Genomic DNA, 15,772 nt, shown 5'->3' with positions numbered 1-15,772 from the left:
TAGTGAAGACATCAAAACTATGAAATAACACATATGGAATAATGTACTCACTACCGGTAAGTCGCTCTGGATAAGAGCATCTGCTAAATGACTAAAATGTCAAATGTAAATGTAGTTACCAAAAAAGTGTTAAACTAATCTAAATATATTTTAGATTCTTCAAAGTAGCCACCCTTTGCCTTGATGACAGCTTTGCACACTCTTGGCATTCTCTCAACCAGCTTCACCTGGAACGCTTTTCCAACAGTCTTGAAGGAGTTCCCACATATGCTAAGCACTTGTTGGCTGCTTTTCCTTCACTCTGCGTTCCAACTCATCCCAAACCATCTCAATTGGGTTGAGGTCAGGTGATTGTGGAGGCCAGGTCATCTAATGCAGCACTCCATCACTCTCCTTCTTGGTCAAATAGCCCTTACACATCCTGGAGGTGTGTTGGGTCATTGTCCTGTTGAAAAACAAATTATAGTCCCACTAAGCGCAAACCAGATGGGATGGCGTATCGCTGCAGAATGCTGTGGTAGCCATGCTGGTTAAGTGTGCCTTGAATTCTAAATAAATCACAGACAGTGTCACCAGCAAAGCACCTCCACAACATCACACCTCCTCCGTGCTTCACGGTGGGAACCACACATGCGGAGATCATCCGTTGAACTACTTTGCGTCTCACAAAGACATGGCAGTTGGAACCAAAATTCTGAAGATTAGTGCATACACTGAGTGACTCACTGTCACTGTTGCCATATAAACGAAGAAAGGACCATAATTCAAGGAATCATTTCCTGCATTTACATTCCGAGGATGGGCACATGGGTCATTCTACGAAAATGGTGGCTTACCTTTCCCCGTCTTAACCACCAGGGAAAACACGTGTCAGATAATGACACAAAATGTTTGTTTTAATTTAAGTGTTTTGTGTTAATAGACTGTGTATATACAGTGGGGAGAACAAGTATTTGATACACTGCCGATTTTGCAGGTTTTCCTACTTACAAAGCATGTAGAGGTCTGTAATTTTTATCATATGTACACTTCAACTGTGAGAGACGGAATCTAAAACAAAAATCCAGAAAATCACATTGTATGATTTTTAAGTAATTCATTTGCATTTTATTGCATGACATAAGTATTTGATACATCAGAAAAGCAGAACTTAATATTTGGTACAGAAACCTTTGTTTGCAATTACAGAGATCATACGTTTCCTGTAGGTCTTGACCAGGTTTGCACACACTGCAGCAGGGATTTTGGCCCACTCCTCCATACAGACCTTCTCCAGATCCTTCAGGTTTCGGGGCTGTCGCTGGGCAATACAGACTTTCAGCTCCCTCCAAAGATTTTCTATTGGGTTCATGTCTGGAGACTGGCTAGGCCACTCCAGGACCTTGAGATGCTTCTTACGGAGCCACTCCTTAATTGCCTTGGCTGTGTGTTTCGGGTCGTTGTCATGCTGGAAGACCCAGCCACGACCCATCTTCAATGCTCTTACTGAGGGAAGGAGGTTGTTGGCCAAGATCTCGCGATACATGGCCCCATCCATCCTCCCCTCAATACGGTGCAGTCGTCCTGTCCCCTTTGCAGAAAAGCATCCCCAAAGAATGATGTTTCCACCTCCATGCTTCACGGTTGGGATGGTGTTCTTGAGGTTGTACTCATCCTTCTTCTTCCTCCAAACACGGCGAGTGGAGTTTAGACCAAAAAGCTCTATTTTTGTCTCATCAGACCACATGACCTTCTCCCATTCCTCCTCTGGATCATCCAGATGGTCATTGGCAAACTTCAGACGGGCCTGGACATGCGCTGGCTTGAGCAGGGGATACCTTGTGTGCGCTGCAGGATTTTAATCCATGACGGCGTAGTGTGTTACTAATGGTTTTCTTTGAGACTGTTGTCCCAGCTCTCTTCAGGTCATTGACCAGGTCCTGCTGTGTAGTTCTGGGCTGATCCCTCACCTTCCTCATGATCATTGATGCCCCACGAGGTGAGATCTTGCATTGAGCCGCAGACCGAGGGTGATTGACCGTCATCTTGATCTTCTTCCATTTTCTAATAATTGCACCAACAGTTGTTGCCTTCTCACCAAGCTGCTTGCCTATTGTCCTGTAGCCCATCCCAGCCTTGTGCAGGTCTACAATTTTTCCCTGATGTCCTTACACAGCTCTCTGGTCTTGGCCATTGTGGAGAGGTTGGAGTCTGTTTGATTGAGTGTGTGGACAGGTGTCTTTTATACAGGTAACGAGTTCAAACAGGTGCAGTTAATACAGGTAATGAGTGGAGAACAGGAGGGCTTCTTAAAGAAAAACGAACAGGTCTGTGAGAGCCGGAATTCTTACTGGTTGGTAGGTGATCAAATACTTATGTCATGCAATAAAATGCAAATTAATTACTTAAAAATCATACAATGTGATTTTCTGGATTTCTGCTTTGTAAGTAGGAAAACCTGCAAAATCGGCAGTGTATCAAATACTTGTTCTCCCCACTGTAAATGTATGCTCTGTTTTCTGGGTTATTGGCTGCTCATAAGACAGGGGAAATCATTCACCCTCTTCCAGTTCTATAGAATTGTGGTTCAAAATCAGAATTTACTTACAGTGAATGAAAAGGGTAATTCATTCATTTAAAGTAGTGTGACTGCAGTGCTCTTTATTGGCACAAAGTGATTGGCAATGAAGGACATATAGAAATTTACTTCAGACTTGTTATAATATGAATATCAAGGCATCATTATGACCAACACAGGTGCACACAGGTACACACAGTTGCATACACTTGTGGATAACTTACATTCGCACAAATATCATACCCCCCCAAAATGCTAACCTTCCCTGTTATTGTAATGGTGAGAGGTGTCTTGTGCATCTGTAACTTTCTCAATCTTCATTATTCACGATTCACTCAGGATTATCCGTAAACATGGTACCATCCCCAAACATTTTTGACATGCGTCTTTCTGGATTATGTTGTTGTTATTCTGTCTCTCACTGTTCAAATAAACCTACCATTAAAATTATAGACTGATCATTTCTTTGTCAGTGGGCAAACGTACAAAATCAGTAGGGGATCAAATACTTTTTTCCCTCACTGTACCTATATGTATACAGCAACAGTCAAAAGTTTGGACACACCTACTCATTCAAGGGTTTTTCTTTATTTTTACTATTTTCTACATTGTAGAATAATAATGAAGACATCAAAACTATGAAATAACACATATGGAATCATGTAGTAACCAAAAAAGTGTTAAACAAATCGCCACCCTTTGCCTTGATGACAGCTTTGCACAGTCTTGGCATTCTCTCAACCAGCTTCTTGAGGTAGTCACCTGGAATTCATTTCAATTAACAGGTGTGCCTTCTTAAAAGTTAATTTGTGGAATTTCTTAATGCGTTTGAGCAAATCAGTTGTGTTGTGACAAGGTAGGGGGGGTATACAGAAGATATCCCTATTTGGTAAAATACCATATTATGGCAATAGCAGCTCAAATAAGCAAAGAGAAGCGACAGACGATCATTACTTTAAGACATGAATGTCAGTCAAAACGGAAAATGTCAAGAACTTTAAACGTTTCTTCAAGTGCAGTCGCAAAAACCATCAAGCGCTATGATGAAACTGGCTCTCATGAGGACCGCCACAGGAAAGGAAGACCCAGAGTTACCTCTGCTGCAGAGGATAAGTTCATTAGAGTTACCAGCCTAAGAAATTGCAGCCCAAATAAATGCTTCACAGAGTTCAAGTAACAGACACATCTCAACATCAACTGTTCAGAGGAGAATGTGTGAATCAGGCCTTCATGGTCGAATTGCTGCAAAGAAACCACTACTGAAGGACACCAATAGGAAGAAGAGACTTGCTTGGGCCAAGAAACACGAGCAATGGACATTAGACCGGTGGAAATGTGTCCTATGAGTCCACATTTGAGGTTTTTGTTTCCAACCGCCGTGTCTTTGTGAGACGCGTTGTGGGTGAATGGCTGATCTCCGCATGTATATTTCCCACCGTAAAGCATGGAGGAGGAGGTGTTATGGTGTGGGGGTGCTTTGCTGGTGACACTGTCTGCGATTTATTTAGAATTCAAGGCACACTTAACCAGCATGGCTACCACAGCATTCTGCAGCGATACGCCATCCCATCTGGTTTGGGCTTAGTGGGACTATCATTTGTTTTTCAATAGGACAGTGACCCAACACACCTCCAGGTTGTGTAAGGGCCATTTGACCAAGAAGTAGAGTGATGGAGTGCTGCATTAGATGACTTGCTGTCCACAGTCCCCCGACCTCAATCCAATTGAGATGGTTTGGGATGAGCCGGACTGCAGATTGAAGGAAAAGCAGCCAAGAAGTGCTCAGCATATGTATGAACTCCTTCAAGACCGTTGGAAAAGCATTCCAGGTGAAGCTGGTTGAGAGAATGCCAAGAGTGTGCAAAGCTGTCATCAAGGCAAAGGGTGGCTATTTGAAGAATCTCAAATATAAAATATATTTGGATTTGTTTAACACTTTTTTGGTTACTACATGATGCCATATGTGTTATTTCATAGTTTTGATGTCTTCACTATTATTCTACAATGCAGAAAATAGTAAAAATTAAGAAACACCCTGGAATGAGTAGGTGTGTCCAAACGTTTGACTGGTACTGTATATGAAAAGGTTGTTACCTTATGACAAGTTATTAGATTATCCATTGTTACAGGGTAGGTTATCTGTTGTTACAGGGCAACTTACTACTGGCAGCTCAGAAAACTCAATATATAAACAGAACCTTTGTGACCGGCATTGATTTATTGAACTGACTGGTGAACATTACTCATCACCAGGTGCTTACGGCACAGGGTAGGACACTGTCTTGCCACTCGCAGTGACAGTAGACAGTATGTTTTGGGTGTCGTGTCATCAATGTGTCACAGAAATATAACACTTTCTGATTGTTTATGCTTGTTCGCTAGTAGAAATATATCATTTGTGGTGTGATGCTCTAGTCTTAGTGGTTGCATGGTAATAATTGTTTTTGATCTGACGTCGTTATGAAGTATTTGTTTGTTGTGATGGGATTCCTCTCCTTCTGCAGTCAGTATGAGAGTGAACTGTGACTGTGAATGTCTGCACTGCCTGGAGATCCACTCTCCACAAGACAGGGAGCGGTTGGGGGTGGGGGGAGGATCTCTTCCTGTGAATATTTCATCTGCAGTGGAAAAACAGACTGTGCTGTGCCAGGCTTCTCCTTCGCTGACCTTTACATATAACCAGCCACCGAGGTGCAGACTGCAGGGAAAGGGGTGGCAGTGCATGGCCTCCAAGAGGCTGTATGGAATAATGGTGTAAGATGTCTTATTTTGGTATTGGTGTGATAAGATAGGAGGATGACATGGGTGTGACACAGTATGAACAGCGATTCACTGCATTATATTATCAGAATATACAGCAGACACAAACAAAGGTACAGAGGAAGCACACACACATGCACATACAATTGTGTTAAATGCCAATGATTAACATCCTGTATTCATGTAGATACTGTATGTTTTGAAATGAGGTTGTGAAATACTGAGTGTGTTATCAGGAAGAAAACAAGCCACAGCTCAGTGGTGAAACCATGGCAATATGTTTAATAGTTACATGTATAGGGTTGCAGGTGTGATTGCAGGGTACAGTGAAAACCTTAGACTTCGAGCTCCAACATGCAGGACTAGTGAAATAAAATAATCAAAATGGTCATAAGAACAATAGAAATAGCACTATATACATAATAACAACCGTGGCAGTGATGAATTACCTGTCCTGTTAAATTCAAAAGAATTGATGACTTTTGTTCATGTAGACTTACTAATTGTAGGTGTTTTTAGGGTCAAAGTGTTGTGACATCTATTGGACTAAGATATTACTCAGTAGGAGAGCTTTGTGTGTGATTAGATAATAGCTATATGACACTATTTGAATATGTTGTAGATCAGTGCTTAAGGAACACCCAAACCCAGTCCACAAGTCTGCGAAGACAGAGATTAGGTAGCAAGGATGGGTGACATCGCCCAACAATGTCAACAGAGGAGGAATAATCTGCTTAAAAAGTGGAGAGAAATGAGTATGATTGTTAGCTAAGTGCTTGCAACACACAACTGATGCTAGCATATGTTGGGAGCAAGACAAATTTAGAAGCTGCAGTGAATTCCTGCTTTCCGACTGCCCATTTTAACACGGCTAGTGCTATCCGGGACGTCCATACCCTAAACCATAACCCCTAACCTTATTCATAACCCTTGCTGAACCCTAATCCTAACCTGTACCCTTACCTTAACCATTATAAATTTCAACTTCAATGGGGTAGGGATGTCCCAAAGATTTCAGATAACAAGGACCCATTTTACACTTCCAAATCCAGAACTGAGTCGGCATCTCGTTTCCCAGCAGGCCGATGTTGATTAATGAATGAGGCATTACACAAGTAGCAAGGTACTCTGAACACTAGAGGGAGGGCTACAATTCATGTCATGGAGCCTCTTACAGTGTCATCTTTTCATCTTGTGAGTTCTGTGGCCGGCCAGGCAGGCCTGCAGACAGTCCCCTTGAGAGCACTCTGTACCAAGGTCAAATTGAGTCACAATGGTGGAAAACATTACTCTTAGATGGATGATGCTGTCCTTCAGGTGTTTCATCTCTGTTCACTCAGGCTTTTAGCCACGGTGTACTGTGCGCTATAATATAACCTGCTCAAGATTCCACTGTCCGTCTAAACCTCCTCTGCAGTCACATTTGATTTGTCATTTTGCTTTGTGTTATTAATGGTCAAATTTGACATCAATCTTTTAAGCTAGAAAGCCAGGTTAAAGCAATTGTGTCAGCACGGGGGGAGAAGTGCTGCCACTGACCAGATTTAGGCTTCCATTACAGATGCTCATGAGACAGGGTAAATTCAAAACAAAAGAGCTTTATTGCCCATGAAGTTTACAACCTAAAGGATCAATAATTAATACAACTTCAATGTTGAGCAACACAAACGTGCAAACAGAGCTACCTGCTCTTTCAGTTCTCTCCTCTAAATCAGTGTTTCCTAACTTGTCCTCCAGTACCCCCAACAGCTCACATTTTTGTTGTAGCCCCGGACAAGCACACCTGATTCAACTTGTCAACTAATCATAGAGCCCTCAATGAGTTGAATCAGGTGAGTTTGTCAGAGGCTACAACTGAAATGTGTGCTGTTGGGGGTACTGGAGGACTGGAGTTGGTATGACCTGCTCAAAATGAAGGAGACAGTCACTGACAATGGGTTATGTCCCAATAACATCTCCTTTTTCCACACCGAGTGGACTTATTCACTTCCTTTCATGGATTTGAAAGGACTGTTGAATGTAAACTCCCTCTAGCCCATGCCTACACAAATCCTATGCTTTTAAACTTGTGGAGAACATTGAACAAGTGCACACTTCAGGAGGAAGGAGATATTATGGGGACACAACCCATGGTGTGTTGGTTGATTGAGCTGTGAGCCACACCCTTAAACCCCCTAGAGTTGAGGTCCGCACCCCTGTGGAAATCTAATTAGCATAATGAAAAAATCCCCATAAAAATCTGTCAGTTTAAGCTAGAGAGATCTGTTGTTTTGCATTGTATGCATCTCAATCCACCGCATCCGCCGATGTCGCACCTTCGCATCTGCGGTGAAAGGTGACCATGAGTGTTTGTCAGACCATGAGACATCCCGAAAATCGATCTTCTCACAAAATCGTCTGTAGCGTCCAAACGGTTTGGCCTACAAAACTATTATGATCTCACGAACACGTACATGTCGGTTGTTTTGCTCCAGGACACCCACAGGTGTCACGATCGTCTAAGGAAGCGGACCAAGGCGCAGCGTGTTTAGCGAACATGTTGACTTTATTAAATTAAAGCAACCACGAAAACAACAAAACAAATGACGATAGTGAAGTCCACAGTGACAATGACTGAACATGGAACAAAAACCCACAAACATAAGGTGAACACAGACCGTTTAAATATGGCTCCCAATCAGAGATAACGAGCCGACAGCTGACACTCGTTACCTCCGATTGGGAGTCACTTGACCAAACACGGAAAACAAAACCAATACCAAACACAACAAATGAACACACCCTATACCCAACACAACCAAATGAATACACCCTGGCTCAAACAACACAGTCCCGGAGCCAGAGCGTGACAGTACCCCCCCCTAAAGGCGCGGACTGCGACCGCGCCTCAATACGGGCTAAACAAGGGAGGGCTGGGCGGGCATACCTCCTCGGCGGTGGCTCCGGCTCCGGCCTTGATCCCCACCTCCTCTCCAACCCCCCAAAGTACCCCTGGTCCTGTCTAGCCCCGCTGGTCGGAGCCGGACTGACGACACGCGCCCCTGGCTTGGTGCGTGGAGGACGAACGGGCCTTACCAGGCTGACGACGCGCACCACTGCCTTGGCGCGGGGAGCAGGAATGGGCCGGACCGGGCTGACGAAGCGCACCCTTGACTTGGTGCGGAGAGCGGGACCGGGCCGGACAGGGCTGACGAAACGCACCACAGACTTGGTGCGGGGAGCAGGAACGGGCCGGACAGGGCCGACGACACGCACCACAGACCTGGTGCGGGGAGCAGGAACGGGCCGGACAGGGCCGACGAAACGCACCCTAGGCTTGATGCGTGGAGCCGGAACGGGCCTCCCCAGGCTGACGACTCGCATCCCTGGCTTGGTGCGAGTAGCAGGAGTGGGCTGGATCAGGCTGACGGCTCGCACCCTTGGCTTGGTGCGAGTAGCAGGGACGAGCCGAACCAGGCTGACGACTCGCACCCTTGGCTTGGTGCGAGTAGCAGGAACGGGCTGGACTAGGCCGACGACTCGTACCCCTGGCTTGGTGCGAGTAGCAGGAACGGGCCGGACCAGGCTGACGACTCGCACCCTTGGCTTGGTGCGAGTGGCAGGAACAGGCCGGACCGGGCTGGCGACGCGCACCGTAGGTTTGGTGCGAGTGGCAGGAACAGGCCGGGTCGGGCTGGCGACGCGCACCGTAGACTTGGTGCGGGTGGCAGGAACAGGCCGGACCGGGCTGGCGACGCGCACCGTAGGTTTGGTGCGAGTGGCAGGAACAGGCCGGGTCGGGCTGGCGACGCACACCGTACACTTGGTGCGGGTGGCAGGAACAGGCCGGACCGGGCTGGCGACGCGCACCGTAGGTTTGGTGCGAGTGGCAGGAACAGGCCGGGTCGGGCTGGCGACGCGCACCGTAGACTTGGTGCGGGTGGCAGGAACAGGCCGGACCGGGCTGGCGACGCGCACCGTAGGTTTGGTGCGAGTGGCAGGAACAGGCCGGGTCGGGCTGGCGACGCACACCGTACACTTGGTGCGGGTGGCAGGAACAGGCCGGACCGGGCTGGCGACGCGCACCGTAGGTTTGGTGCGAGTGGCAGGAACAGGCCGGGTCGGGCTGGCGACGCGCACCGTAGACTTGGTGCGGGTGGCAGGAACAGGCCGGGCTGGGCTGGCGACGCACACCGTTGGTTTAGTGCGTGGAGCAGGAACAGGCCGGGCTGGGCTGGCGACGCACACCGTTGGTTTAGTGCGTGGAGCAGGAACAGGCCGGGCTGGGCTGGCGACGCACACCGTTGGTTTAGTGCGTGGAGCAGGAACAGGCCGGGCTGGGCTGGCGACGCACCCCGTAGGCTTTGTGCGTAGAGCAGGAACAGGCCGGGCTGGGCTGACGACGCACCCCGTGGGCTTGGTGCGTGGAGTAGGAACAGGCCGGTCCGTACTGGGAACACACACCACTGGCCTTAACCGAGGATCAGGAACGGGCCGGACCGGACTGGTAACACCCCTCAGTGTCTCACGCCGTGCCTCCACTACTTCCCTCCCTCTACTCGCCAATGGCTCCCGTAATCCGGTAGCCTTCTCTCCACGTCTCCCTGTGGCAGCCTCCTGCTGCCCAGCCGCCCAAGCCATGTGCCCCCCCCAAAAAAACTTTTTGGGGTTGCCTCTCGTCCCTCCGACGATGGCCCTGCTGACGCCGTTGCTCCTCTCTCGCCAGGGCCTTGATCCTCCCCCAAGGTCCCTTGCCCCCGAGCATGTCCTCCCAGGACCACGATTTGCCCACCTGGGCCATCGCCAGCCTCTCGATCTCCTTACCCGGTGCTTCCTCCCATGTCCAGTCTCCTTGCTCCTGGACACGCTGCTTGGTCCTTTTGTGGTGGGTTTTTCTGTCACGATCGTCTAAGGAAGCGGACCAAGACGCAGCGTGTTTAGCGAACATGTTGACTTTATTAAATTAAAGCAACCACGAAAACAACAAAACAAATGACGATAGTGAAGTCCACAGTGACAATGACTGAACATGGAACAAAAACCCACAAACATAAGGTGAACACAGACCGTTTAAATATGGCTCCCAATCAGAGATAACGAGCCGACAGCTGACACTCGTTACCTCCGATTGGGAGTCACTTGACCAAACACGGAAAACAAAACCAATACCAAACACAACAAATGAACACACCCTATACCCAACACAACCAAATGAATACACCCTGGCTCAAACAACACAGTCCCGGAGCCAGAGCGTGACAACAGGCCTCACAATACTTGTCTAAAGGTCCCCCAGTACCAGATGAAGTATATATGGAGAATGTTTAGTCCCAAAAATAATGTTTTATTTATTTTTATACTTCAAGGCATCTTAAAATTCAAAATCAAATAGCTAAATTATCTTTGGTATGACATTCTTAAAACAATTCCATATAGCTTAGTAGACCGCCTCCCCCAGCTTAGACAGGGCTTAGACTGTAATGGGTTAATAAACATGCACGTTCCAGGCTGACTACATGTCTTAAGGTACCAGTTAAGTTTCTACCCCTCAAGGCACCACACCATAAAGGTTTCTATTTCAGTTCAAGTCTACTTCAGAAGCCCTAAGCATAACAAAACAAGTATTAACCCAATGCCCATTGAACGAATGAAGTGAACTGCCTTTGTCTTCCTTGCAAAAAACCTGGAGGAGGTCAGACTGTTCTCCACAATATCCTTTGTCCATGCTGTGTGTTTTGATTCAGAGAACTTTCCCACAATCTGTCGCTCCCTAGGCCTTGTTTATGTCTCAGCACACTGTTCTTCCCATGATTACAGCATGTCCATGTTTGTTCCAGCTCAAGGAGACAGAGCTATCATTGTGACTAAATTGTTTTCCTCAGGGGGAGGTGATACAGGCCCATAGGTAACAGTAGTTGGTAATATTATACCATTACAGAGACACACACACACACACACACACACAGACAGAGAGAGAGAGAGAGAGAGAGAGAGAGACACACACACACACAGAGAGACACACACACACACACACACAGACACACACAGAGACATACACAGAGAGGCAGTGAAGCACACAAACACACACATGTGCACACACATACCCACACAGAGAGACACACATAGGCACACAGAGACACACACACACAACCCTATAATAGTGTAATATAATATCTTATGTTTCACCGAGTCGTGGCTGAACGACGACATGGACAACATACAACTAGCGGGCTATACGCTACATCGGCAGGGTAGAACGGCTGACTCCGGTAAGACAAGGGGTGGCGGTCTGTGTATATTTGTAAACAACAGCTGGTGCACAAAATCAAATACTAAGGAAGTATCGAGGTTTTGCTCGCCTGAGGTAGAGTATCTTATGATAAGCTGTAGACCACACTATTTACCAAGAGAGTTTTCATCTATATTTTTCATAGCTGTCTATTTACCACCACAAACCAATGCTGGCATTAAGATTGCACTGAATGAGCTGTATAAGGCCATAAGTCAACAGGAAAACGCTCATCCAGAGGCAGCGCTCCTAGTGGCCGGGGACTTTAATGCAGGGAAACTTAAATCAGTTCCAGCTCATTTCTACCAGCATGTGAAATGTGCAACCAGAGGAAAAAAAACTCTAGACCACCTTTACTCCACACACAGAGGACTGGAGTTGGTACAAAGCTCTCCCTCGCCCTCCATTTGGCAAATCTGACCATAACTCTATCCTCCTGATTCCTGCTTATAAGCAAAAACTATAGCAGGAAGCACCAGTGACTCGGTTAATAAAAAAGTGGTCAGATGACGCAGATGCTAAGCTACAGGACTGTTTTGCTAGCACAGACTGGAACATGTTCCGGGATTCTTCAGATAGCATTGAGGAGTACACCACATCAGTCACTGGCTTCATCAATAAGTGCATCGATGATGTCGTCCCCACAGTGACCGTACGTACATACCCCAACCAGAAGCCATGGATTACAGGCAACATCCGCACTGAGCTAAAGGGTAGAGCTGCCGCTTTCAAGGAGCGGGACTCTAACCCGGACGCTTATAAGAAATCCCGCTATGCCCTCCGACAAACCATCAAACAGGCAAAGAGTCAATACAGGACTAAGATTGAATCGTACTACACCGGCTCGTCGGATGTGGCAGGGCTTGAAAACTATTACAGACTACAAAGGGAAGCACAGCCGCGAGCTGCCCAGTGACACAAGACTTCCAGACGAGCTAAACCACTTCTATGCTCGCTTCGAGGCAAGCAACACTGAAGCATGTATGAGAGCACCAGCTGTTCCGGATGACTATGTGATCACGCTCTCCGTAGCCGATGTGAGTAAGACTTTTAAGCAGGTCAACATTCACAAGGCCGCAGGGCCAGACGGATTACCAGGACGTGTACTACGAAAATGTGCTGACCAACTGGCAAGTGTCTTCACTGACATTTTCAACATGTCCCTGACTGAGTCTGTAATACCAACATGTTTCAAATAGACCACCATAGTCCCCGTGCCCAAGGACTCTAAGATAACCTGCCTAAATGACTACCGACCCGTAGCACTGACGTCTGTAGCCATGAAGTGCTTTGAAAGGCTGGTCATGGCTCACATCAACACCATTATCCCAGAAACCCTAGACCCACTCCAATTTGCATACCGCCCCAACAGATCCACAGATGATGCAATCTCTATTGCACTCCACACTGCCCTCTCCCACCTGGACAAGAGGAACACCTACGTGAGAATGCTATTCATTGACTACAGCTCAGCATTCAACACCACAGTGCCCTCAAAGCTCATCACTAAGCTAAGGATCCTGGGACTAAACACCTCCCTCTGCAACTGGATCCTGGAATTCCTGACGGGCCGCCCCCAGGTGGTAAGGGTAGGTAACAACACATCTGCCACACTGATCCTCAACACCCCCTCAGGGGTGCGTGCTCAGTCCCCTCCTGTACTCCCTGTTCACCCATGATTGCATGGCCAGGCACGACTCCAACACCATCATTAAGTTTGCCGACGACACAACAGTGGTAGGCCTGATCACCGACAACAATGAGACAGCCTATAGGGAGGAGGTCAGAGACCTGGCCATGTGGTGCCAGGATAACAACCTCTCCCTCAACGTAACCAAGACAAAGGAGATGATTGTGGACTACAGGAAAAAAAAGAGTACTGATCACGCCCCCATTCTCATCGACAGGGCTGTAGTGGAACAGGTTGAGAGCTTCAAGTTCCTTGGTGTCCACATCACCAACGAACTATCATGGTCCAAACACACCAAGACAGTCGTGAAGAGGGCACGACAAAGCCTATTCCCCCTCAGGAGACTGAAAAGATTTGGCATGAGTCCTCAGATCCTCAAAAAATTATACAGCTGCACCATCGAGAGCATCCTGACCGGTTGCATCACCGCCTGGTATGGCAACTGCTTGGCCTCTGACCGTAAGGCACTACAGAGGGTAGTGCGTACGGCCCAGTACATCACTGGGGCCAAGCTTCCTGCCATCCAGGACCTCTATACCAGGCGGTGTCAGAGGAAGGCCCTCAAAATTGTCAAAGACTCCAGCCACCCTAGTCATAGACTGTTCTCTCTGCTACCGCACGGCAAGCGGTACCGGAGTGCCAAGTCTAGGTCCAAAAGACTTCTCAACAGCTTCTACCCCCAAGCCATAAGACTCCTAAACAGCTAATCATGGCTACCCAGACTATTTGCACTGCCCCCCCCACCCCATCTTTTTACGCTGCTGCTACTCTGTTAATTATTGATGCATAGTCACTTTAACTCTACCCACATATTACTTCAACTACCTCAACTAGCCGGTGCCCCCGCACATTGACTCTGCACCGGTACCCCCCTGTATATATAGCCTCCCTACTGTTATTTTATTTTACTTCTGCTCTTTTTTTCTCAACACTTTTTTGTTTTATTCTACTTTTTTATTAAAAAGAAATGCACTGTTGGTTAAGGGCTGTAAGTAAGCATTTCACTGTAATGTCTGCACCTGTTGTATTCGGCGCATGTGGCCAATAACATTTGATTTTATTTTATTTTATTTATAATGTCAGGTGGTCCGTGTCTAAGTTATGTTTTCTCTCAGGCTCTAACCTATCCTAATGAAAGGCCCTGAGAAAGACCTGGCTGTGATAAACACCCATTGTTAGTCTTATGTCTTTAAGAGCAGGTTATTGTGATTATATAATAATTGTGAAAGCTGTGTTTACTTATGGCCTCATTCCTTGTCACAATAGTTGCTCTGTTTCCTTTACCTTGTGACATTCCGTAATGCTATCATTTTGTTTGTTTGCTTGTTTGACCCTTCAATTTATAGGGTTAGGGTCAGAGGGCAATGTACTATTGACCTGAGGGGCAGGGAAGAAAAAAAATAGATCTAAAATCAAGCCAACAGCCATTTGTTTGGTTGGGTATAGAACATGTACCAGGTTTCCTGGTGATCAGTTATGACAATTACTGTGAGTACATGTGTCATATGTGTCATATTATGATTATAACGGCTTTATAACAGTCTTATATGCTAACTTAGAATGGCACTGCATGATTTTACTCTTTGTGGTTCTATTTTTGGGTCACTGATCATTCATTGGTAAATACTGATATGGAGGGAGAGGATTCAGTTTCACACAGATAGAGGGGAGTTCTATATTCAATAGTGACAACAGCAACATTAGATCCATCATGGCCGTCGAAGCAGACGGCCAGAGTTCACTTCATCATCCGTTATTTGTCTCTCATTGAGGACACACACTGTCAGAGTATGACGTCAAGAAAAACTGGCATCAGGTGGATGGATACCTATTATTGCTCAGAAACATCTAGAGAAAAAAAAACACAATGGTCTCAACATTAAAACATGTAGAACGATTTTAAAGAACAGATATAACAATGATAATTTAATGATAATGACTATCATTATTTTGATTACTGTTATTATTCTTCGTAGTAATGGTGGTAGTATTTCACATTACACATTGTTGCAGTTCTGGTAAATCCTCACCCATACTTTCAAATATCTGAATGTACTTAACTCACTATATCACATGATATATAGTTTCAATTTCAAGTTTCAAGTTTTTATTAGTCACGTGTACAGGATACACATGGTCCAATGAAATGCTTACTTGCAGTTTCCATCTGGACAATCAACAACAATAATAAATAATAAAAGATAAGAATACGAACATCAAGTAATAGTATAATTACAGAAGTATAATACAGAAAGGCACAATTTATAGTCCAATATTTACACATGTATCAGATAAGGGAGCATTGGGGGACAAGTGTTTAAATTTAGCAGTATTAGCAATAGTAAATAAGAGTCTGGTTGCAGCAGTTGTGGTGTGTGTGTGAGAGAGAGAGTGTGGATGTGTGATATAGAATAAATTACGCTTAACGGACCATTAGCTTTCGCTAACCCCAACCAGGCAGTAGTAACGACCTATACATTACACCCCATGCTGCGCA

The sequence above is a fragment of the Coregonus lavaretus genome (genome assembly GCF_964263955.1).
Source record: "Coregonus lavaretus genome assembly, chromosome: 13".
NCBI lineage: Eukaryota > Metazoa > Chordata > Actinopteri > Salmoniformes > Salmonidae > Coregonus > Coregonus lavaretus.
Note: the sequence above shows the minus strand (reverse complement) of the source record.